General features: G+C 44.3%; 1 long non-coding RNA gene across 1 annotated transcript; it reads right to left on the bottom strand.

Moving 5' to 3' along the window:
- Positions 1 to 369: 369 nt before the first annotated feature.
- On the bottom strand, positions 370 to 2,323 carry LOC116233904 (uncharacterized). Its single transcript, XR_004168022.2, has 2 exons — positions 1,157 to 2,323; positions 370 to 656 (listed from the first exon to the last, which is right to left on the bottom strand). It is a non-coding gene; the product is annotated as an uncharacterized LOC116233904 (long non-coding RNA).
- Between the last annotated feature and the right edge of the window lie 20,846 nt (positions 2,324 to 23,169).

The raw sequence follows: 23,169 nt of genomic DNA, 5'->3' as shown, positions 1-23,169 counted from the left end.
CCACATCTCGATGGTCATGGAAGGTGCTGCAGTGGAAAGGATGCAGAGTGGAAGAGCCACGAGGAGTTGAGCAACTCTTCCAAGCCCTGAAGGTTGTCAGCTTCCATAGAGAAGTATCAGCAGCGGACTCCCTGCAGATGCCTTTCTGGCAGGCAGATGTTCCTATAGCGTGTTTGGCAGCCATCGGGCGCCAAGGTTTTGGCAAGGGATGAGTAGAAGGAAAGAATCTGAGTGAGAGCAGAAGATGCAGCCAAGAACCCGGTGAGGCTCATATGTCCACGTGCACTTTGGACACACGAACCTCACCTCAGAAACACAGCTGTAACACAGCAGCGTGTAAATACAAAGACATCCACATCACCACTCATGGCAGCAGTTTTCAGAACAGAGTTAGATGATGAAACCAATAATGGTGGTGGGCTGCTAATTTTTTCCGCGTATCCTCCACTAACTTCAATGACATTTTGTAAAACCTCTTCAAGGTAAGGACTGTTGCTTTACTAAGTCTTGAGCCTCGTCAAGCACAGTGAGACACGCAGTCGTGACTGGGAAATATACATAATGATGACTGTCTCAGGGGATTGTAACAAAAGTCCTTTGAAAATGTAGGGATAAGTCTGAAAATCCCAACCACTGATAGGTGGTCTTCCTAAAGTCTAGGAAAAAGCAGACAAATGAGAAAGCAGACATCAGTTTTTCTACAATGTGTTCAAAGCTAAATAGCATAAAATGCTGACCTTATGTTTACTGCAGAAAAGTAAAAATCTCTCTACATCTAAGTTTTCTGGCTCTTACTTCTATATTTCCTTATGATTCTTTCTGAACTTCTTGAACTAACTCATACTAATTTCTTTCTACTAAAAGACTCAAAGGACTGTTAAGGAGTTTACAGAGACCTTACCAGCTACAACCTTACCACTCTTTTCGTGGAAACCTCAAAATCTTGAGCTAATCTTGAGCTAAATCTTGAGCTAATGTATTTATGAGAAAGATTGTATGACATGGTGACAGAAATAGCAAGAACTGAACTCAATACTATGTCCACCCAAATAAATTAAATGTATCTAAGACTGTCCACGACTCTAAGAGCATCTGGATGGAAGAGCCTGCATCCATGCTTTTAAACTTGAGTATCCTCCCAATCTAGGCAGCTTACCTCAAGCCATTTATGTGGAATGGATTTTGGCTTCTTTTGAATCCTGAGCCACAGGTGAGCGTGTTTCCATGCCCAGAAAAATTCTGTAACAATTTAATGAGCTAGTATAGAAATAGATGGTGACTCCAGAAGCTCCTTAGTGAATTGCATCCAATCTCAGGGCCAGAGCAGCTGGACTCTCGGCCTTGGCTGGATAGAGCTCCTGTTCCTTACAGCACAAGGCATCACATAGAATCATAGAAGAATAGAATGGCCTGGGTTACAATGGAGCACAGTTCTCACCCAGTTCCAACCCCCTGCTGTGTGCAGGTCGCCAACCAGCAGCCCAGGCTGCCCAGAGCCACATCCAGCCTGGCCTTGGATGCCTGCAGGGATGGGGCATCCACAACATGAGCTATGTCTTGGTACACAGGCTGATGTGTCAACTCAGCACAGATTGTCATTGCTTAATATTTATTAATCGAATCCCATGGAATGGGGCATCTTGGAGCGTTGTTGGTTTCAGCAGGAGCAGGAACAAAACATTCACCCACTATGAAATGCAAAGAAGTGTAAGAAAACCAACAGTAGTGGGAAAGTATTTGTGATGGAGCAGTGCAACGTGGGTTACCCCAGTGGTGTCTGTTTGTCACGGGTTTACATTTTGATCTCTTTTCTCATATCAGAACCTCAGGTATTTCCCATTCCCAAGTCTTTGCAGGGACACTGGCCTTCATCCTCAGATCAGCCCAGACACAAAGCTGAACTGCAGTACAGCTGTAACCAGGGGTAGCTTGGCTTTCAAATCCTGCTACAGAGAGATGCAAGTGAAAGCCTACATCACCTAGGAAGTGATAGTGACCTTTCCTGAGTACAATACACTCTTGTTTTCTCTTCTGGAGCTTTGCATGCCCAAGCACAAGATGAGGTCTTGGAGCAAAGCTGCCAATACCTCTAGCAGGGTAAACAAAGTGAGGCAACCGGGCTGCAAGGCAAATAAATGGCAGGAATGTGGCCTCTGCTGTGCTTCCCACTCCCTGCTGGCTTCTGAAGTGAAAAAACAGCCTGGGAGCCAGAGGGAAGCCTCCTGCCTGGCAATGTGGGCTGATAATGGAAGGCTATGAAACAGACCTTGATAGCGAGGAGGGGGTGAAGGAGGAAAAAAAAAAAAAAAGTGGTTATATTCGTTGTGAGACAATACTCCATGGCTGCTCTGAAAGATGACAGCTACAGAAAGTCATTTATAATTTGTCAGAAATGTCTTCTGATTACCCACACGGAGAGGAGGGATGGGAGCAGCTGTTGGCCTCAACCCATCTCATATATTATTATCTGTCTTCAGGACCTGCTAGCAAGGCTTAGCCGTTTTTCCAGCATAAAATGTAATGGGATTCCTCAAGCTTTTACTTGCTCTATCTTATATCAGAGGAGACATGGCTATGGGCAAACGAGCTGAAATGTTTTTAGGGTGTTTTGTATAACCTGTACTGATGCTTGCAATTATTCCTCCCCAGGTGTAGGACTCTTGTTGCACCATTGAGTCCCATCAGGTTCCTTTCCACTCAGCTCTTCAGTCTGCCCTCCAGAATCACAGAACCCCCCTGCCACATGCAGGGGCACCAACCTCCACATTTAATGCTAGACCAGGCAATCAGGGCCCCATCCAACCTGGCCTTGAGCACCTCCAGGATGGTTGGGGCATCCACAGCCTCTCTGGGCAGCTGTTCCAGCACCTCACCACTCTCTCTGTAAAGAATTTCCCCCTGAAGTCCAAACCAAATCTCCCCTCCCTCAACTTCAAACCATTTCCCCTCATCCTGCTATTATCTACCCTTTCAAAGAATTGATTCCCCTCCCCTCTGTAGGCTCCCTGAGTGGTCCAGGTCTCACTGAATGGCAGCACAGCCTCCTGGTGTGTCATATTCATACCTCATGTTAATATCTCAGCTGTTTATTGGAGGAGACTTTAAACAGGTTTGGTAGCCTGGCTGGAGGGCAGTATTTTGTACATCACTGGTATGGATGAAATGAAACACACCAGGCCACTGAGGTCCCTGGTGGGCTTTGCTTAGATCCAAAGGGACGTTATGGGCCAATGTGCAGTGATGTGCACGGGAAGCACACATTAAAGCTTGTTCTTTATTTATGTCATGGGTGCATCTGGCTAAGACCTTTTCTACAGGGCATCAACTCAGAATGATGAAGAGTAAAGCTTAAACAGTCAGGAATCACAAACCTCATTGAAGCCAACACAGATTCTAGAGTGGGTGTGGGTGATATTACTACTGTCACAGACTGGCATTGTAGAGCCAAGAGCAAACATCACCCCTTCAGGGAACCACCTGCATTGCTGTACTTGCAGAAGCCTTCCACAAGCATAAAGCCCTGCTGTCAAAAGTCCACAGAGAACAAGTCATCCCTGCAACCTTTGTGGTGCTGAGCAGAGACCTAACAGCTGTTGTGTCACCATCTCTGGCCAGGAGCAGGACAGCAGAAGGGTCCTTTAGCTATGTTGAAAGTGAGTGTAAATCCTACAGGAATACATGGGAGCTCATGGCACAGCTGAGGTTAGCCAACAGCACAGACATCAAAACAGCAGTAAGAAGGCATTATCCAGGGTTCCCTGCAGCACTCTGGCTACATAAAAAAGGCTGTAAAGAGGAAGGGAATAAGCTCTTCCCTGTATCCTCAGGGAGCAAGGCATGAAGTCATGGTCTTAAACTGAACCCTGGGAGAGCTCAGCTAAACTTGAGAGGCAAGTTGCTAACCATAAAGCCAGTTAAGCACTAGTGTGGATTGCCTGGGGAGGCTGTGATTCTTGAACCGGTTGAGGTCTTTAAAAACACATTAGACAAACATCTGTCAGAAATGGCTTAGGAAGAGCTGATCCTGCCTGGAGGGAAAGAAGAGGCCTTGATGACCTCTCCTCATCCTTCCAGACCTCTTTTTTTTTAATGTCTCTGTGACTTGGTTTTCATGTTAATCTGCACCGTATTTCATGCTTGAGAAAGACACCACTCTCTCAGGGCTGAAAAGATGAGTTTCTCCCAGTGCAGGAGGATGGCAGAGAGACAGAAAAACCTTCTGCAGATGTTCCTGCACCACTCACACGCCCTTTGCAGCATTCCCCAAAAGGATCATCTTCATCCTTTAGCATTACTGGCATGATGTTGTGGCAAAGCCAGTTGTGTAGTGTTGTGATATCCACGCCCCTTTATGAAGACAAAATTATGGCCAAAGCTGATGCATTTGGTTCCAGCTTTCCACCTTGTGGTCTAAGAGAACAGCTGAGGAACTTCCCAGTGGCTCTTTGCTACTCTCAGGCTTCAACTTGAAGACACTATTTTCTATTTTCACTGTTGGCTCAAATCACCCTTGTGATTTGAAGCTGGTAGAAGGCAGGCTAAGGCACCAGTGTGCATAATAAGGTCTGTGTTCCACCATCACTTGCAAGGAGATTGTCCTAGGAGAGGAATAGGTTGAGGCTGTGATGTGTAAGGTGCTACATTCCAAAAAACAACCAGGAGAATCTCCAGCTCTGATAGACAAAACAGGCAGAGAGAGGGAGAAAGAAAGTGTTATCAACCTCATTTTACATACAATGATATAATGCATAGTTCTCTTGGAATTGCAGCAGATTTCAGGAAGAAGTCGAGCGGAGAAAAATGGTAATGTTAATGCCATCCAAGTTTCAACGTGCAGATGGTAGTTTGTGGTCTGAACTCCTCATAACAAACCCTCTTTATTGTCCACAGGGAATTCCACAGTGCAAATCACCTGGCTGTTTTCAAACACTTCTGCTAGCAAACTGATAGTAGAATGTTTTAGTCATCTACTTGAGAACAATACAGATAGTATTAAAGTACCTCAGTGTGATGATGGACCTCTCCAGGTGATCTATGAATGCAGACAGACTGTATACACTGTAAAAGTACTGATAGTTTTTTCCATTGGTTTCTATTCCCCAAACTGGGAAACCCCTAAAATACTTTTATTTCCTACGTAGACTTACCTGACATCTAAAGTCTGAGGGGAAGAGTGAAGGAGAAATGTGGAAACATGGCACAGAGAGGATTCATGGTGCCATGAGAATAGCTGCAAAATGCTCTGAAGTAGGGGATGATGATCAAAGAGACATCTGTAGGAAGTTACTGCACCACCCTGTGATGGCTTGAATTCAAGGAAAAGGAGACTGAAACAAGGTGAAACAGAGCCAGTGCTTGTAGGATCTTTGAGACATGATTAAGGGATTACTCAGGATCAGCACCCCAAAGCTCTGAGGTACCCAAAGTTTTGCCCTTCCTTTTTACAAGCTGTTGCCAGTGCTTCTTAATCATCAAGATTCCATTTTCTTTCTACTTTCTTATACATCCTTATAGCTCAAAAGCAGGCAGAGAACTAGCCAGGACCATGAGAACATAAGCATACCATCAGTTGGTGAAAAAAAAAATTCTTTTTATGTATTCAGTTTCTGGCTACTAGTTTTTTTGTTTTTCTGTTTTTCTTTTTTTTTCCCTTTTTTTCTTTTTAATCAGGTTGAAAGAAAAAGTCAGCAGCCCTGTTGACTGATGTACGTCTCCATGAGTTCGAAATGGCAGCTCCCATTTTCCTATGTTTACTGTTGCTTTTGATGTTTCCTAATGAACGTAGATCTTCTAAAAGATTCTACTCGGGGGCTTTCAATCTGGAAACCATTTGACAATTAAGCCAGAAGACACAACAGGGTGTGTTTTATGGGCCCCATTAATATGTGCCTGGGGGTGGTACAGCAGCGTGGCCTCTGCCTTCACCCACCCATGCTGTGTATGAATGGTCTGGTAAAATTCACTCCACTGTGTTTTATTGCTGTGATATCATTTGGGGAAAAAAAAAAGGGGGGGGGGGGGGGAGAAGGGGACACCAGTTTATTGTTGTAAGGGAAAACTCAGCCAAGATTTGAAGGCAAAAACAAATTATGACAAATAAGCTTCCCTCTGATTGCTTCCCTAATATGCATAGGAAATAGCTCAGTGACTTTTGGGGTGGCCAATGCAAGCTATCTGTGAGGTGACAGCAAAGCTCACTGCTTGAACTGATGGCAAAATGAGTCCAAATGTCACAGAATCATAGGATAACAGAATGGTTGAGGTTGGAGCTCCTTTGGCTCCTTCTGGCCCAACCCTCCCCCAGCAGGAGCACCCAGAGCAGGGTGCCCAGTGCCATATCCACCATATTTTGGAGATCTCTAATAGGACCATCCAGCACCTATCTGAGTCTCCTGTCTCTCAGTCACCCACACATTAAAGAAGCATTTCCAGAAAGTCTGCTGAAGTCAGAAGCATCGCTTGGTGGCCCTGAGGGTTTTGTCTTCTGTCTTCTTAATGGACCACTTCTGTCTAAATCATACCATGACAAGAAACTTTTTTTTTTTTAAAGGGCTTTGAATTGGCAGCCCTGGGAAATTACTGCAAAGTGTTCAGTAGTCTCAGCTTCTACTTGAGTAGATTCTCAGGGCATGGGCACCATGCAAACCTGGGGGCATTTTTGAGTTGGTTACTGCCTCAAAGGTGGCTGTGACAAGGTTTTGACTCTTCCCATGAATAACAGTGATAGGATGAGAGGGAATGGCCTCAAGTTGTGCCAGGGGAAGTTCAGGTTGGAAGAACTTTGCCAAAGGTGGTTTTAAGTCAAGGAAGAGCAGATTGAGGTTGGATGTCAGGGGGAAGTTCTTTACAGAGAGAGCGGTGAGGTGCTGGAACAGCTGCCCAGAAAGGCTGTGGATGCCCCAACCATCCTGGAGGTGCTCAAGGCCAGGTTGGATGGGGCCCTGGGCAGCCTGGGCTGGTATGAAATGTGGAGGTTGGTGGCCCTGCATTGGTGGGGGGTTGGAGCTTCGTGATCCTTGAGGTCCCTTCCAACCCAAGACATTATGTCATTCTGTGATTCTGTGATTCTGTGAAAAGAGTGATCAGATGCTGGAATGGGCTGCCCAGGGAGGTGGTGGAGTCACAATCCGTGGAGGTGTTTGAGAATCATGGAGTTGTGGCACTGAGAGATGTAGTTTAACAGGCAATATCGGTGGTAGGTGGATGATTGGACTCGATGTTCTCGGAGATCTTTTCCAACCTTAATGATTCTATGGACCATAGACTGGAATAGAAGCCAACATTAGCCAAAGGACACATCCATCATCAGCAGCCTGCACGGAACAACTAGAAAGTCACACAGCATTTCTGAGAGTTGTCCTGCAAACGAAGACAGGATGGATGAGGCGAGCAGTCCTGGTATTTGCTAGGTTATTCTCCTAGCCTCTCTTTGAGAGTTTGCTTTAGTGGTTTATGGAGTCTCAAACACACCGTGGACTCAGCTCATGATGTGGGCAGTGAAATGTCCCTGCAGCAGAAGTAACAATCAGACGAGGCTGAGGCTGCCAAATTGAGAGATGTGAGGACTTGCCTCTCCAGGGTCCTACCATTGGCATTGCTTTCAAGCCCTGTGTTCCTCCAGAACATCATCAGCATGAAAAAAAAAAAACAAACCACCAAACCAACACTATGGGAAGGGGGATAGGAGCTTTTCTAATCCAGTCCACTCTGCTTTATGGCTCCTGAGGTACACGGCTGCAGACTGTTACTCATCTCAGAGCTGAGGACATGAATGAGCATTCTGTTTGGAAACTGTTCAGAGACGTGCTGAAGCTGGTTCTTATAGAGCCAGCAAAGGCAACCATCGGGGCAAAACATGCCTGAAAGGAGAAATTAAAAACAGCCTTGGAAGAAAATGTGTATACATGTGGCATGACATGTATTTATTATCCTGATCTGCAGAGCTTTTGCCCAAGCAGAGTTGAAAGCTTAGTGAAAACGGTGGATTTTTCTAAGCTCTACCAGGATTTAGACCCTCCAGCAAATGTATAAACAAGGAACATTTTCAAAGTCTTCTCCTATTAATGGTTATTCATAACTATTTTAGGGACTTGCTGTTCCGTCTGACTGACAGCACTGAAAAGGAAAAAGATCCCAAATGCAGTCTTTCTACTCCATGATTTGCCTAACAGCTGGACATAATGCAAAGCCCATTTTCAGCTCCTGCCACAGATGCTTTGACATCTGTGTAACTGAAGAGAAGCAATGGGGATGGATTGGGCCTGGGAGATCAAATTGCTTTTGCTTCCCATGGCTCTGAGGAAGAGGGTGAAGGACCAGGCCTTGCTTTAGGAACCCCATTGCACTGTTGAGCACAAATTAAATTTTTGGTAGAAAATGAAGAAAGGCACAGCTATACCTGATCTGAGAGAGGAAAGGATATAAGGATACACTGAACGGACCAGCAGTCTCTATACCTGCCATCCCTTTCCAGTTTTCCTACGCCTCCAACCATAAGTGGATAATTGTTCTCCAGCACTCAGAGAAGAAGGCTGCAATTCCCAGGTCATTAGAATCATAGAAGCATTAAGGTTGGAAAACACCTCTAAGATCATCAAATCCAGCCATCAGCCCATCTCCATCACACCCACTGTCCCTAAGTGTCACATCGACACGTTTTGCTGTTAGCTGATGAGCAGCCTGGTGTGAAGGACTGACTTGGTCCAAGGAAATGGGATGGATAAAACTTCTTATATCCTCCAGACCTATCTTTTGTGACATTTTGGTAATATCTGGCTGTGGAAGACTATGACATCCTCAAGGTTTGACCTTCACCTTGTAGGGCAGTGCTTGGGTGCTTTGAAATAATGCCACGGGTTTTCCTTTCACTTTCTGTGAATGAATTTCAGCTTCCCCTTAGCTTTGAGTCCATCATGCTTTGAGTTGTTCAGGAACTGCTCAGAGTCAGGAGCTGTGTATTATAAGCATAGTGAATCTGTTTTTGAGAATGAGTCCTCCAAAAATGCTGCATTATGAATTCTAACCAAGTCTGTGGCAGAAGAGATGCCTGCCCTTCCCTTCACCTGACTCCTTTCATTTAGCAAGAAAATCCACCTTGCTAGCCCTGTATGTGCAGCTACGGGACTTCTGCTATCACCAAAGCTTTATCTTTGACAGGCAGGTGAGTGCAGCCACCTCCATGTAAAGCATCCCAAACTCCTAAAACCAAACTCAGGTCCAATCTTTTCAAAGTCCCCAAAGCCTCCTCACTTTCATCTCCCTTTCCTCATCCTCTCCCATTTGTCATCCCTCTCACTGCACCAAGCATTGCCCAGAAAGGCTGTGGATGCCCCATCCCTGGAGGTGCTAAAGACCATGTTGGATGGAAACCTGGGCACCCTGATCTGGTGGATGGTAAATCCAATTGGTTTGGAGTTCAACGATCTTCAAGGTCTCTTCCAAGCTAAGCCTTTCTATGGTTGTATGGTTCTGTGCTTATCACCACAATCAAGGACAAAGTCAGTGTTTTTAGTGATCTTGAAACATCCTTGGATCCAAAGTTTATATGCTGGCATTCATTATCAGCTCTCAGCATGATGACATAGTGGTAATGATCTCGGTAGGGAATCTGGAAAAAATAAGGCAAGCATTTCTCAGATTCTCCCTGGCATTTTTATTATTTTATTATTATTTTTTTTTTATTTTGCAAGAGCACTGAGTGTGTATCTTGCACTGACTTTTTTGTTTATTTAAAATGAGGAGGGAAATAGGAACTGCACCAGTAAGGGATAACATTTGAAATGAATTTCACAGAGGTTTCCCTCTCTGCCCTTGACTCCACCTCAGGAGAATGCTTTGCTGAGATGATGTGAATGCAAGATTTTATTAAAAGTAAACCAGCATTATAAGAAAGGAAGCCACGGGTTGTTGTTAATGCCAACCAAACAAACCTGAGTATTAGGCAATATAAATATAATCGACATGATGATTCACATATGTTTTCTGTCTATCTGCTATAAACTGCAACACCCCACTCGGGGTATAAAACAAAGCACCTTTTTCTGTTTATGTGTAGCAAATACTTTTTTTTTTTTTTTTTCCTTTTTTATTGCCAAATCAGATGTGCTCATGTGGCTTTCAGTGGATATTTCCATGACCCAATCAAAACTGCTAGGTTGTCAGGTCTAATCTTTCAGCTCCATGAATTGTGCCTGAGGTTTCAGATTAGCAGAAGGTATTTTCTGGCTTTCTGGAGGAAAGGTATGGATACGAAGCCACACAGCAATGCCTTAAGAGAGAATGGCCCATGACTTAGTGCTGAAATCCCTCCAACCTGTCATTCAAGCCCTTGGCATTTGTGGCATGGAGAGATGCTTGTTCCACACTGCGCTCCTCACGTTGAGATTATTGTCTATAAGACACCTCAACCAAACCTTTGTAACTTGGTAATTCACCCCCCAGACATGCAACTATCACGCTTCAGCTGGGACCCTGCCAATCAATGCTGTGAAGATGCTTTGCCACCATTCAAAGCCATCACCTGGCCATCAAGGCTCACAGAACTGTTGCCAAAACTGTGCAGTTTCCAAGCATCCCTTTCTCTGCTGGTGCCAGGTTTTCTGACATCAGTGTTAGTACACCAGATCTCCAAGGAAATTTGAAACTCTGCAAGAACCTGGAACCATTTCTCATCAGCTGCAGTATAACAAAGGGAACCCAGCATGACACTTGGCAGTGTTGTGCCATCGGAGACACCAGTTTCACCTTAGGATGGAAAAATGAGTGTTTGCCCAACTGTGATCATTAAACATGGTATGGGATGTAGGAGGTGTTGGCATACCCACCTCACCTGACCTTAGGAATGGGACTAATTTCAAGTGCAAGTGTTCTCAGAATAAATATTCATCCCGTAGTTGAGCGTTCAGGCTTTTATGATAGTGAGTGAGGGTCAAGTCAGCACAGTGAATAAAGAGTACCAGTAATTTAAGTACATTAAATGAATAATGGAGACATCTGAGATGGAACTCTGAGCACATGGCTGAGCTGTGAGTGCCTCTGTTCATTGCAGGGAAGTGGGACCAGATGGCCTTTAAGGGTCTCTTGCAACTCAAATGACTCTATGATTGTATGATTCAATAAAATAACAAATAATGTGCATTAAATCTGCATCTGTTTGTGTTGCACTCCAAAACTCCATTGTGTGCATTGACTAGATTTTGCACCGTGGGTTCCATTGATTGAATGGAAGGTTGGATTTCTGTCTCAGAGGAAAACATGTACTTTGTAAACATACAACACATGAGATAAATCCCACTCTACGTGTTTATGTTGAAAATAGTTATTCATTTGGACTCTTTACATTCAAGGGAAGCAGGAACACGCAGGATGCGATTCATCTCATCTCAAATAGATAGCAAAAGCAGATTAAATGATCTGTGTGATATATTTGACCCCTTCTTTCTTTTGACTAAAATGAGAGCTCAGGGCATCCTGCTCAGCTGCACACATATACACTGCAGACATCCAAACACAAGTGAGACAAATCCCACCCCATTTAACTTCTCAAGATTGGGTTGCCTTTCACTAAGTTTCACTCCATACTCACATTCCTTCCTGAAAACTGCTGTGTTACTGACATGGCTTGGCTACTGTCTCCTTCCCCAGCTGAATTACGAAAGAAAATGAGCAATCACAGCCCTCATCTTAAAGCACTTCAGGGTATAAAGTGCAGTATGAATTTAAGTTATTAGATGACATCTCCAGAAGCCACCTTCGCTTGACTTGACAGTTCTTTCTGCCTTTCAACATCTACATTTCTCAGATTGTGTCTCCTCAGCCTCACCATCCGAAAGAATTTTCCAGCTGCCCCTATTCATAAAGCAGCATTTAGGAAGGCATTCCTGGTGAGGATGTGTGTGGGTCTGCACGTGAGTGTTTGTATGTGCCATAGAAAGATACCCTCAGTGAAGACACTCCATATGCCAGATTTGATTGCTTTTGAGTTGTTGGGACTTGGCAGTTTAATTACAAAAAATCTTTGCCTTCAGCTTGGAGTAGAGAGGGGGTATGAACAGGAAGGAGATGGAAGTTTTATAATTGCACTAATAAGAAAATGAGCTATTTCTATTTGACATCATGTTACAAGCTACTGCAGGTTTTGTCAACAATAACCTACAGACAACAGATCATCCCTGGAGGCATTCAAAGCCAGGTTGGATGTGGCTCTGGGCAGCCTGGTCTGGTGGTTGGCAGCCCTCACATAACATGGGGGTTGAAACAAGATGATCATTGTGGTCTTTTTCAACCCAGGCCATTCTATGATTCTATGATTCTTTGACAGACCTATATTTCTTCTTTAGTTTCATGCACCAAACCTGAGTTTCTTGAGTGTAGCATAGGAATAAAATTCCCATATGAGGATGGACAGGAGAGGGGATCTTTCCATACAAGGACAGGAGGGAGAGGAGATACTTAAGCTTCAGGTCTGTGAAGCATTTTAGGCACAAATTTAAATGGATGTAAATTGGGCCATGGCTACTTTTGAAGTGGAAAAATCAGCAGATGGCTTTGAGGCATCAGAGGAATGCAGACTGGAAAAGACTTTTAATAATATTGAAGGTGTGAGTGGGAACATATGGCAGGGTACCTGTGGCAGCAACATTTTGATCAGAGGACTTGAGGGGTCCCTCTGTTTCCATCGTCTTCTTTCATGCTTCAAATTACAGCACAATAATTTTTCTTTCTTCCTGGCTAGCCTGTTAACAATTCCAAAAGGACTCTGTGAGGAGTAGTGTAGGACTTCAATTCTTTTCCTGTGCTGGGGGTCAGAATTTGCAGAATCAAGCCATTTCCTCAGCACTGGGAGGCAGAAAACGTCTGTTGCTGTCCTGCAGTGCTTCTAATGTCACGCTGGGCTCTTCTGGACTGTGTTCTTTGAGCTCATCACTGAGGCCCCTGCGTGCACAAAAGTTGCTTTTGTGTGATGACTGCCTGTACAGAGGGTACATCTGGTCCTGAACGTGGCCTAGAGATGCTCCTCAGAAAACAACAGATATAATTCCCTTTACCTCAAGTCCAGCTGGCCTTCCCAGAAAAGCAGCATAGTTCTGTGCACTGCTTTATGGAGGCTGACAAGACTTTGTTCTATCCCCAAAGGAAATTTTGTGAAACTATCGAGAAATAAAACTGAAAGGCATCCTGCAGGATCACATGCTTTATCTTTCTAGCCTAAGGAAACAACTCCATCTATGCCATCCCCAGCAGAGGCTGATATTAACTCTGTGCTTAAGGAGATTTTCCTTAACAGCTTGCAGTGTTGGAGACTACAGACACCTCAGACAGCTGATTACAGAGTCCTGCTCTCTGCTACCGAGTTCTTTTTCATGTCTAATTTGAACTGATCTTGCTACAAAGGAATCTCACAATTTTTTTATCGACTACTCAGTTTTTAAATGATGGCATTGGTGGACAAGGGAAGGGCAGCTGATGTCATCTACCTGGACTTGTGCAAGGCCTTTGACATAGTCCTGCACCACATCCTTACCTCTAAATTGGAGAGATGTGGATTTGAAGTCTGGGATATTGGGTGGGTAAAGAATTGGTTGAATGGCTGTGGCCAGAGAGTTGTGGTCAATGGCTCTGTGTCCAGGTGAAGGCTGGTCATGAATGGTGTCCCCCAGAGATCTATCCTGGGAACAGAGCTTTTCGTCATCTTTATCTGTGACATAGATGATGAGATTGACTGTACTCTCAGCAGTTTGCTGATGACACCAAGCTGAGTGGTGCCATTGACACGGAAGAAGGAAGGGATGGCATCCAGAGGGATGCGGAAAGGCTTGAAAAGTGGGTCCACGTGAACCTAATGAGGTTCAACAGGGCCAAGTGCAAGGTGATACCAGGTGGCAGACCTGGTATTCCCTCCTGCTTTGCCAGGACTGATTGTATTCATTTGTATTTGAGGAAGAAGACTTGGAAGAAAAGAAAGCCTTGCAGTCAAAGGGGGGTCAGGATTCAATAGTAATCTAATGGCCAGACTCTGCACTAATCCTCTGGTCAGTGGATGGAGTGGATGCAAATGCTCTGACCGTGGTAAACAAGGCACAATGATGGGAACATGCAGGAGTTTCCAGCACAAGTTGAGCTAACCTCTGGCTCCTTCTCTCTTTCTTCCACTCTGTACTCCCTCCTCGGACCTGAAGGAAGCAGGGTCCTTTTCACATGCCCTTTTTTTTCTTCCCTCCTTGCTCTACTTGGTTTGGAGCTTGGGAGAGTGCCTTGCTTCGTTTCAGTGACATGGAGGAGTGTGTTCTTAATCAAGGCCAAACCTGTCTGCTCAGACAAAGCCTAACACAATGAGCGTGACAAATCCTGTTTCTCAACTGGTGTGAATCCATACTTCTCCTGGTTTCCCAGAAAGTGCCCAGAGAGCCTATGTGTGAAAGATAAGCCAAAAGTCGACACTGGAAGCTTGCGAAGGAATTTTTGGATGGAGTGCAAACAATCTGGTTCACATCAGCCTTCTAGCTTATTCATTCTCGCATCAACAGCCAGATGTTTAACGCTCAGCTCAAAGGATGGTGAGTGACTCCGTCTTCCTGGCTTACAGGAGCTGCTGTCTGTTTGTCCTGTGATAGTGAGTGAAGTATTGTAGGCCAACAGGGAGGCAACCAGAGTAATGGTGCTTTCAGGGACCCTTCACAAAGGCTATCTTGGCAGGATCGTATGTGCTGCATCTGTTGTGCAACCTGGAAGAGTTCAGCTGCAGTCCAGTGGGGCCACATCCCTGTGGGAGAACAAGGTGTCAAGCTCCAGGACAGACTAATTAATCTGTGGTTTTGCAAAGAGATTGAAGAGATCCTGGATGTGGGTTTCAAGCCAGTAGGAAATCTCAGGCTCAGGAGAGAAACAACACCCAGCTACCTGAGATAGAAAGCAGGAGAGCTCAGCTGCAGGGACATGGGGCATGCCAGGATGCTCAGGGTTGGAAAATGGTCACTAGCTTATTTCACAGAGTCAAACATCTGTGGCTATTGGGTGGCTCAGTGTGGATCCATAAATTCTGCACTGTGTGGGCTGCGGATATGGGATGCCTCTAGAGACTTTCTGTGCCATTGTCAGCCCTTTGGGTTGTGGCAATCCCCAACAAATGTTTAAATGCAGTTTCCCTAATTTTTAATATATATATATATATATAATAATGCAACCCCTAAAAATTCCTTTTCTAATGACCTGTCTGACATTCTATTTCCAGTTCTGCGTTGTTTTTTTTTTTCCCCGTGCCACTGTCTTCCAAATTCATGACCTACATTTAATACTTCCCTATCTACAAGCCCAGACAGCTAACCTGGGCTGCATCTAAAGCAGCATGGCCAGCAGGGTAAGGGAGGTGATCCTGCCCCCTCTGCTCTGTGCTTTGAGAACTCACCTGAAGTAATGTATCCAGATGTGAAGTCATCAGTACAGGAGAGACATGGAGCTGTTGGAGTGCATCCAGCAGAGGGCCACAAAAATGATCCAAGGGATGGAACATCTCCTCTACAAAGAAGCTGAGAGAGCTGGGGATGTTCAGCCTGGAGAAGGGACTTGATAGCGGCCTTTCAGTATCTAAAAGGGGACTATAAGAAAGAAGGGGACTGACATTTTAGCAGGGTCTGTGGTGATAAGACAAGGGAAAATGGTTTCAAACTAAAGGAGGGCAGATTTGGAGTTCTTCACAATCAGAGTGGTGAGGCACTGGCACAGATTTCTCCATAGGGGTGGTGGAGCCCCATCACAAGAGACATTCAAAGTCAGGCTGGACAGGGCTCTGAGCATCTGGCTGAGTTGTAGATGTCCCTGTTCATTGCAGAGGACTTGTGCTAGATGATCTTTAATGGTCCCTTCCAACTCGAATGATTCCATGATCTGTTATCTTCTTCCCCTCCCCACTGAGCATCACTACCCTCCCAAATCCCAGCATTTTCCCTATGAAGCCTCCCCTCCTCTTCTCATCAGGAAATCCATGCTCCAACACCTTCACAGTTGAAACACAATGCACGCATCACATGCTACCACGTGGTCGTGGTTCCAGCTTGGATATTTATGGATATTTATGGATATTTATGCATGCTTTTACCTCAACCACCTTAGTGTCCACTGCCCCTCTTTCTAAGTGCTGGAAGACAACTCATTTCTGAGAAGAAGGCCTTTTCTCTCCCCAGCTTAACAAGTACATTCCCTTGCAGACAGAGCAATGTCTCTGGGGACTGTGGTTTTTTAGAATTTGTCTGAACTGTCCAAGTGAACATGTGGGAAAGACCATAGCCCTCTAGCACTCATCTGCTCGCCTCTTGCACTCAGTATATTTGGTTTGGATAGGGGCCCTTGCACCAGAAAGCCTGAACCTGCTTTTAAAGAACTGTTGGAACATATGCTGGGTAATATACAGCAGGAGGATGAATCTCATAGGACAAGGAAAGCTTTTCCAGACTGCTGTTGAGGTGCTGCTACTGACACTGCTGATGTTTAAACCTGGACACTAATGATATGGATAGGATAGTTTTATTTATTCATTCATTTATATTAATCTTTTCTAAAGACCGTTAAAAAAGCACAGGAGATTGAAGAACACAGAAAAAAAGGCAATGTCCTATGTAGGTGTAAAGCAAACCTTCTGCATGCTATCCAGATGACTCAGTCTTGCCCCACAAACTCAGTCCTCAGCCTAACTTCTGTGGGACTGTAGGAATGCACAACAGCCTACCTGCTTCTAACAATCTCCTGGATACTTACAGTCTAAAAATACCACGTAGAAATAATGATCCTTGGTATGGAGGAGGTACATCTGCATCTCTGTGACTGTCTGGAGAGCGCTAGATGATGGCTCACATCATGATTCCTTGTTACTGCATCCCTAGCCATCCTGCCAGCACTGTGTAGCCTCAGCATGGTGTCTTGGTCCAAGCTTAAGGCTTTGAACTCTTCAGCTCAGCCTTGTTGGCAGCCACGTGTTGTGGGAATGATGTATTCTTTTGGCACAGGCCTTCTTGTTCCATTGCTGGGGCAGCCAAACATGAAGACAGATTTCTCAAGGTAGAATGGAGGTATCGAGACTTGCTGGGTTGTCCCAACTCTGGTGTATGATAACCACAAATTCTCGTTTAGGTTTTCTTGTGGTGAATGTGAAATTAAAAGGATGGTGACCCAGGAAATGAGACACACAAAGCTTATTCTCACAGAGGTTGTACTGAGAGAATATTTTCTATTAGTGGGAGTTACGTACACGTTGAGCCTTCCTCTCAGTCATGCAAAGTAGCCCTGAAGACACCTCACCCAAATACCCAACCATCATTGTGTCATTCCCACTCACAGGTGTTTTGGAAAGGCTCTGTGCAAGGAGCTCTTGCAGCTTTCACATCCCAGACATATGAGAAATCCAGCCATGCAGATTGCACCAGAATCAGTATTGCTTTCACCCAGTGGGACCTGTGGGCTTCCCAAAGATGAAAAGACAGAGAGAGCAGCTTGAGAAGTCTCATGGTAGTTGACTGTCTACAAAATTGAAGCTCAGAAGCTGCAGTACTTTTATTTCATTGCAGGAAATCCAAGAGTCTAGGAAAACTTATGGCAGTGATGGGTTGATGGTTGGACTAGATGATCTTAGTGGTTGTTTCCACTGTGATGACTCCTTGGTTCTGTGATTCTGAGACTGGCCCAAGCCAACCCCTGGGAACTCCAGATTCACATCATGGGATTTTCAACACTCCTTCTGTGCATCTGTAAACCTAAGACTTGTGTCATCATCCTTCAGTAGACCATCAGCCTTTCCAGAGTCCCATTCACTCAGTTTCTGAAGCCTGGAGGAAGTAGAAAACTTGACATGCAGAAAAGAGCTAAATTTATCTGTGGCACCATTGGCTGTGCAGAAGTCATGCTGTGAATGAGTTCTGGAGCTGGAAATAAAGCTTCTTGTCTTCAGGCAGCCCATATGGCTGCATAACCTCAAAGCAAAATTTCTTCAGTACCCAGACACTGATAATACTGAGCAGCTCATATGACAGGACTGCCCAGGAGCAGTAGAGCTGCAAACCCCACATCTCGATCAATATTGGCAAGAAAGCAAGAAAACAATGTCATCAAAGCAGAAAGAAGTGAACAGAAGAAAGAAACTTGTACAGAAAGAGACAGATGAAGCACATGTTGCACTGAGAAGTTGTACCACTGAACACACCATTCCAGCTGTTCCCTGTGCTGAGGCACATGGTGCATATGATAATCATCATTGCCTCTTTTCTCTCCCTCCCTCGGTTATAAATTGGGAACACTTGAAAAGAAAAGTCAGTGTATTGGATCAAGCTTAAGGCTTGCCTGATGCTGCAAGGCTGAAATGAGGAAGAATCACTGCTACAATAGAAGGACAATCGTGCTGTGCAACAGCACAGTGTGGCAGTTAGTGTTCCTTCTTCCCATAGTCCTATAAGGACTTTTAATGTGTACATCATCAGAGCTTGACTGAAGTCAAAATGAGTGCAACTGAGGCCAAATAGCTCTGAGAAAAGCAACCAGGATGATCTTAGGATACACATACATCTGTGTACAGGTGTGTTATGTTATACAGGCTGCTTGTAGCTCTGGGCAGCCTGGTCTGGTGGTTGGTGACCCTGCACATAGCAGTGGGGTTGAAGCCAGATGATCATTGTGGTCCTTTTCAACCCTGGCCATTCTATGATTCTATGATTCTATAATTCTATGATTCCATGATTCTATGATTCTATGATTCTATGATTCTATGATTCTATGATTCTATGATTCTATGATTCTATGATTCTATGATTCTATGTCTGCTGCCCTGCAGCCACATAAAATTTATGTGCAGGGGGGAGAAGTTGTGTGTGTGTCCATACAGTACCTACTACAGTGGCTCTTTGGTTCTTCCTGCGGCCCTTAATCACTGTTGCAGAGCAGTCAGCCATGATTTAGAAGATCATCTCTCATGGAAGTCTTGCTCTGTCTCATCTCTCTGTGTTGTGAATTAACCCCACACCCTGCAGAGGCAGCAGTAGGAAGTGGAGATTCAATTAGCAGCTTGTGTGTCCCAGCTGAAATTCAATATCTTTCTGGTTCTAGTGGCTCTCTGATCCATGCCAGAAGTTACAAAGGGAAAAGATGCTTTTCACCATTGGGGCAAACAGCTGAGCTGCCTGATCTGGATTGGAGCTGGTAGAGCTCCATGGATGCACCCAATGACATTTCTTCTCTGGACATCCATCTGGCTAGCTGCTCAGACTGTGCTCATCTGTAGCAGGAGTAGAGCCATGCATTGGAGTGTTGTAATTCTCAAAGGATACTTATGTACTCGAACGGAATTTCTAAGCAGGAAAATATGTTTTGGAGTTAATTACAATAATTTTAATTTCTGGTTCACTTTCTGTATTGGCATAAAGAGCCTTTTCACTAAAATCAATGGAGTATCCCCAGTATTAATGAAGAAATTCGTACTCTGGTAAAAGTCAGTGTGTTGTGAAAAATAATAATGCTTCATTGAAAGTGCTCACAGAAACAGTATGATGAAGAAGATTTTTGCTATTGTAGCTCCACAGATTACATCAGTTTGTTTCCATAGGTAGAGGATCCCAGTCTCACGTGGCACCATGCATTAGCTTTTTCTGCTGTGAAATTTGAGATTTGGACAACCAGAGACACTTGACTGGTTGATTTATTCTGCTTGTAACTCTAACAGTTGCTCCAAACTGTCTGTATAAAAGTTTGCAGTAAAACCAAAGTATTGCTTCTGAACAGTGTAAAGCTGCTGCATTTCACACCCTTCAAAAATGATTTGTTCTTCCAACACGTGCAAAAGAAAAGACCAATGAAAAAGGAGTGGACAAAAGTCCTCAAATGAAAACTGGCATCAGACTTGCTAGCTAAAGAACCAGTTTTCAGACTGTAATCCTGAGCTCAGTATAAACCCAGAGTTCTTTGAGAACATGGTTCTCTACAGTCTTATCAGCATAACACTGAGCTGCCTTTCTAGAGATGCACCTCTTCAAGTTTCAGTTCATCTCTCTTGAACCTGGGTGACCAGAACTTTATAGTTATTTAGGTGGTGTCTCAGCTACTCTCCATGCAATGATATTAACACTTCCCTGTCTCAACTGGAAACATCTCAGCCTCATCTGGTGAGTAGCAACTAACCCATGGCAGGGGGTTGGAGCTTGATGATCTTTAAGGTCCCTTCCAACTTATGCCATTTCATGATTTTATGAAATAGACTATTTCATGTCCTTTTCTTTTGGCTACCATTACCTCCAATTGATTTTTCTTTCCACTTTAATCTCTGTGTGTAGCCTCTTGCTCTTTGTTACTGCCAAAACACTCCCATTTCTCTCACTCAGCTTTCCTTAAAGGTCATCCACAGCTCTTCCCATATCATATTCATATCCTTCTCCTCAATAGCAATGCAGTCACTCAAGTTTGTGTCATCAGCAGATCTCATGACCAGGCGCCTGCTTTTCTTCTGCCAAGTTCATTAAGGAAAATATTTAATAAGATTGGTCCCAGAACTGATTATTAAGGAACATGATGGAGTTTCTCTGGATTCACTCAGAAGTAACAGACAGCAAATGTTGGCCCCAGATGGTATTTTGTTCAAAACAAAATAATGACTTCCATCTGTCTCATCACTTTCCAAACTGAGGTCTGTGGAGCACTTGCTGGTGGTCTGCAGAGTGCTGGCTCTTTGCAAAGCGCTGGCTCCTCCCCGTAATTTCCAGCTGCTAAATTCTACTAAATTAAGCTAAAGCTTACAGTAAATGTTTTCCTAATATTATTTTCATGTGTAAGTGACTGCGGGAGTTTCTGGTTGGATCATACGTGATTGGAAAGGGAGCTCACCTGTGGGACAATTCCCAAACTGGGATGCAGTACAAGTGACCTAAGACCTAAGGAGCTTCTTATCTACTTATTAATAAAGAGCTTACTGTGTGTGTCACAGTAGCACAGAATCATCCCAAGCAGAGATGTGCCTACAAATAGGCTGAGCTCTGTGCAGACTCCTGCTGAAGGCATTCTTCATCTTAAGATAATTCCAAGCTGATGTGCAGAGGGGAGGAAAAGCAGAAGACAGGTGAGCAGAAACGAAGATACAGTCACCCAGGAACTTGCTTGCTTGAGCTGATTCGGACATCTGCTGCTATGAGAACAATAACTGACTTGTCTGCCGAGGATATAAACTCTGATTCACGTCTTTCAATACCATGTCTGGAAACATCTGTTGGATACAAGACATGGAGGTGAGCCCAGAACAAAGAACTAAGTGGATGAAATCTCTACTCGCTGCCCCTTTTATTTGTCTGATTGTGAGGTTGTGGATGAAGCACTGAGTTTGTGCATAATGATGGCTGGGCTCACAAATGGCTTCAATGGATGAGCCAATTCAGCACCAGGACAGCCAGCTCCTTGTTGCAGTATTCATTTCTTCTACCGTTTCAAGGAGAGTTCAGCTAATGATTCTGGACTTCAGTTCAGCTTGCTGCTGTTATAACTAGTGTGAAAAAAAAAAAAAACCACTGGATCATAGAACTATTAAGGTTGTAAAAGACCACTAAGATCATCCAATCCAACCATCAACCCATCCCCACCATGCTCACTAAACCACGTCCCACTGTGCCACAGTGGCAAGGGAAATCTTCTTTTCTTACTACTCCTAAGCAAGATTGCAGTTCCAATGGGATCTGAAAACCTAGAGGAAAGAATATGTAGCTTTTGCTATATTTTTATGAGGAAATGGTGAAGGAAGGGGTCAAGGCTCTCCCAGCAAGCTTGATGCTTAAGCCAGGTCAGCTCTTTAACCACAGAACTATGCTAGCATCATTTCAAGAGCCAACTCTGGAGTTGAAACAAATCACTGACTAACCAACTGAATGAAAATCCTACTGAGGTTCTCTAGAGCTCTGTCTACCAAAAAGAAAAAAACACCAGACTTTTAGAAACAGGATTGAAAAGTTGTTTGCAAGAAGAAAGGCGCAGCAAGGTCCGTGTTGCTGTTCCCTCTAACTAGATATCCCCAGGCTTGGCTTTCATTCCTTGTCAGACAAAGCTCTCTGTGGAAAGAGCCTTAAGAGAGCTTAAGAGGGAGTGACTGAAACAACAAAGATCAGATCCACAGAATCAGCTAATGGCTGAGGTTGGAGGCACCTGTGCAATCATCAGCTATGTTCAGTATCAACATCTGAAGCCTTCCTCCTACTTGCTCTTTGCAAAGCAGAAGCTTTTTCTGGACTGAGGTTGTGATGGTTGTATCAGAGGACACTTGTGATAAGCGGGAAGACCCAGAAGGATGGCATGAGAAAAAAGAAAGACAGGAAGATCGAACAGTCAAAAGTGAAGGAAAGAAAGAAGCAATAGTCAACAACACTCTCTACCCAGAAGGGTTGTTATTTTACCCTGGAGAACCAGAGCAGATTGACTGAACTGCAGCCAGTAGATCCGAGCTGATGAAATGTCTGTCTCACAGTTTCACTGGCAAAGAAAAAGGGCTTTCTTCTATTGGAAAGTGAGGTTGTGTGTTATCTGAGCTGCCATACGGTGATTTTGGCAGGATGACTTGAACACAAACTGCTTCTGGATAATATCTTTGGCTGATATTGTCCTCAGTCACCACCCTTCAGACTATCGTCTGCACAGGATACTCAGCATGACTCCAGGAAAGATTTCGTGGTTAACTTTGGGTGAGCAAGACTTGACTGCAGTTAGCGGGTGAAGACACAGTCCTGGAGCACCAATTTTGCCTCTGTGCAGTGACTGTGTGCAGCAGGTCTGAATCAATGACACATCTGGATAGATATCAACTCAACTGTGAGCCAGAAAGTAGCCCAGTGAAATGCCTGGCTAAGATGGAGCCAGGCCCTAAATGATAAATCCCACTGGATATATCAGCTTGGATTTTCCTGTATGATCCTTAAGCTTTGGTAGCCAGGAGTTTGTGTTTAACTATGTCTCTTTGCAAAGGCTCTTGAGTTGGAAGGGGTCTTTAAAGATCATTTGGTTCAGCTTCCCTGCAGTGAACAGAGAAGTGCCACTGTCCTCCGCAGCTCATGGGTGACCATTAATCCCTCTTTGTCTGAGTGTCAACCAAGTTCAAAAGAGCTGGATGTCATCCACATTCCCGCTCATTCTCTGGCCGTGTTTGAAGCTAGACTTCCTCACTTAATT

The sequence above is a fragment of the Phasianus colchicus genome, chromosome 1, assembly GCF_987193195.1.
Source record: "Phasianus colchicus chromosome 1, bPhaCol1.hap1.1, whole genome shotgun sequence".
NCBI classification, from domain to species: domain Eukaryota; kingdom Metazoa; phylum Chordata; class Aves; order Galliformes; family Phasianidae; genus Phasianus; species Phasianus colchicus.
This window is presented reverse-complemented; position numbering and strand designations above follow the sequence as displayed.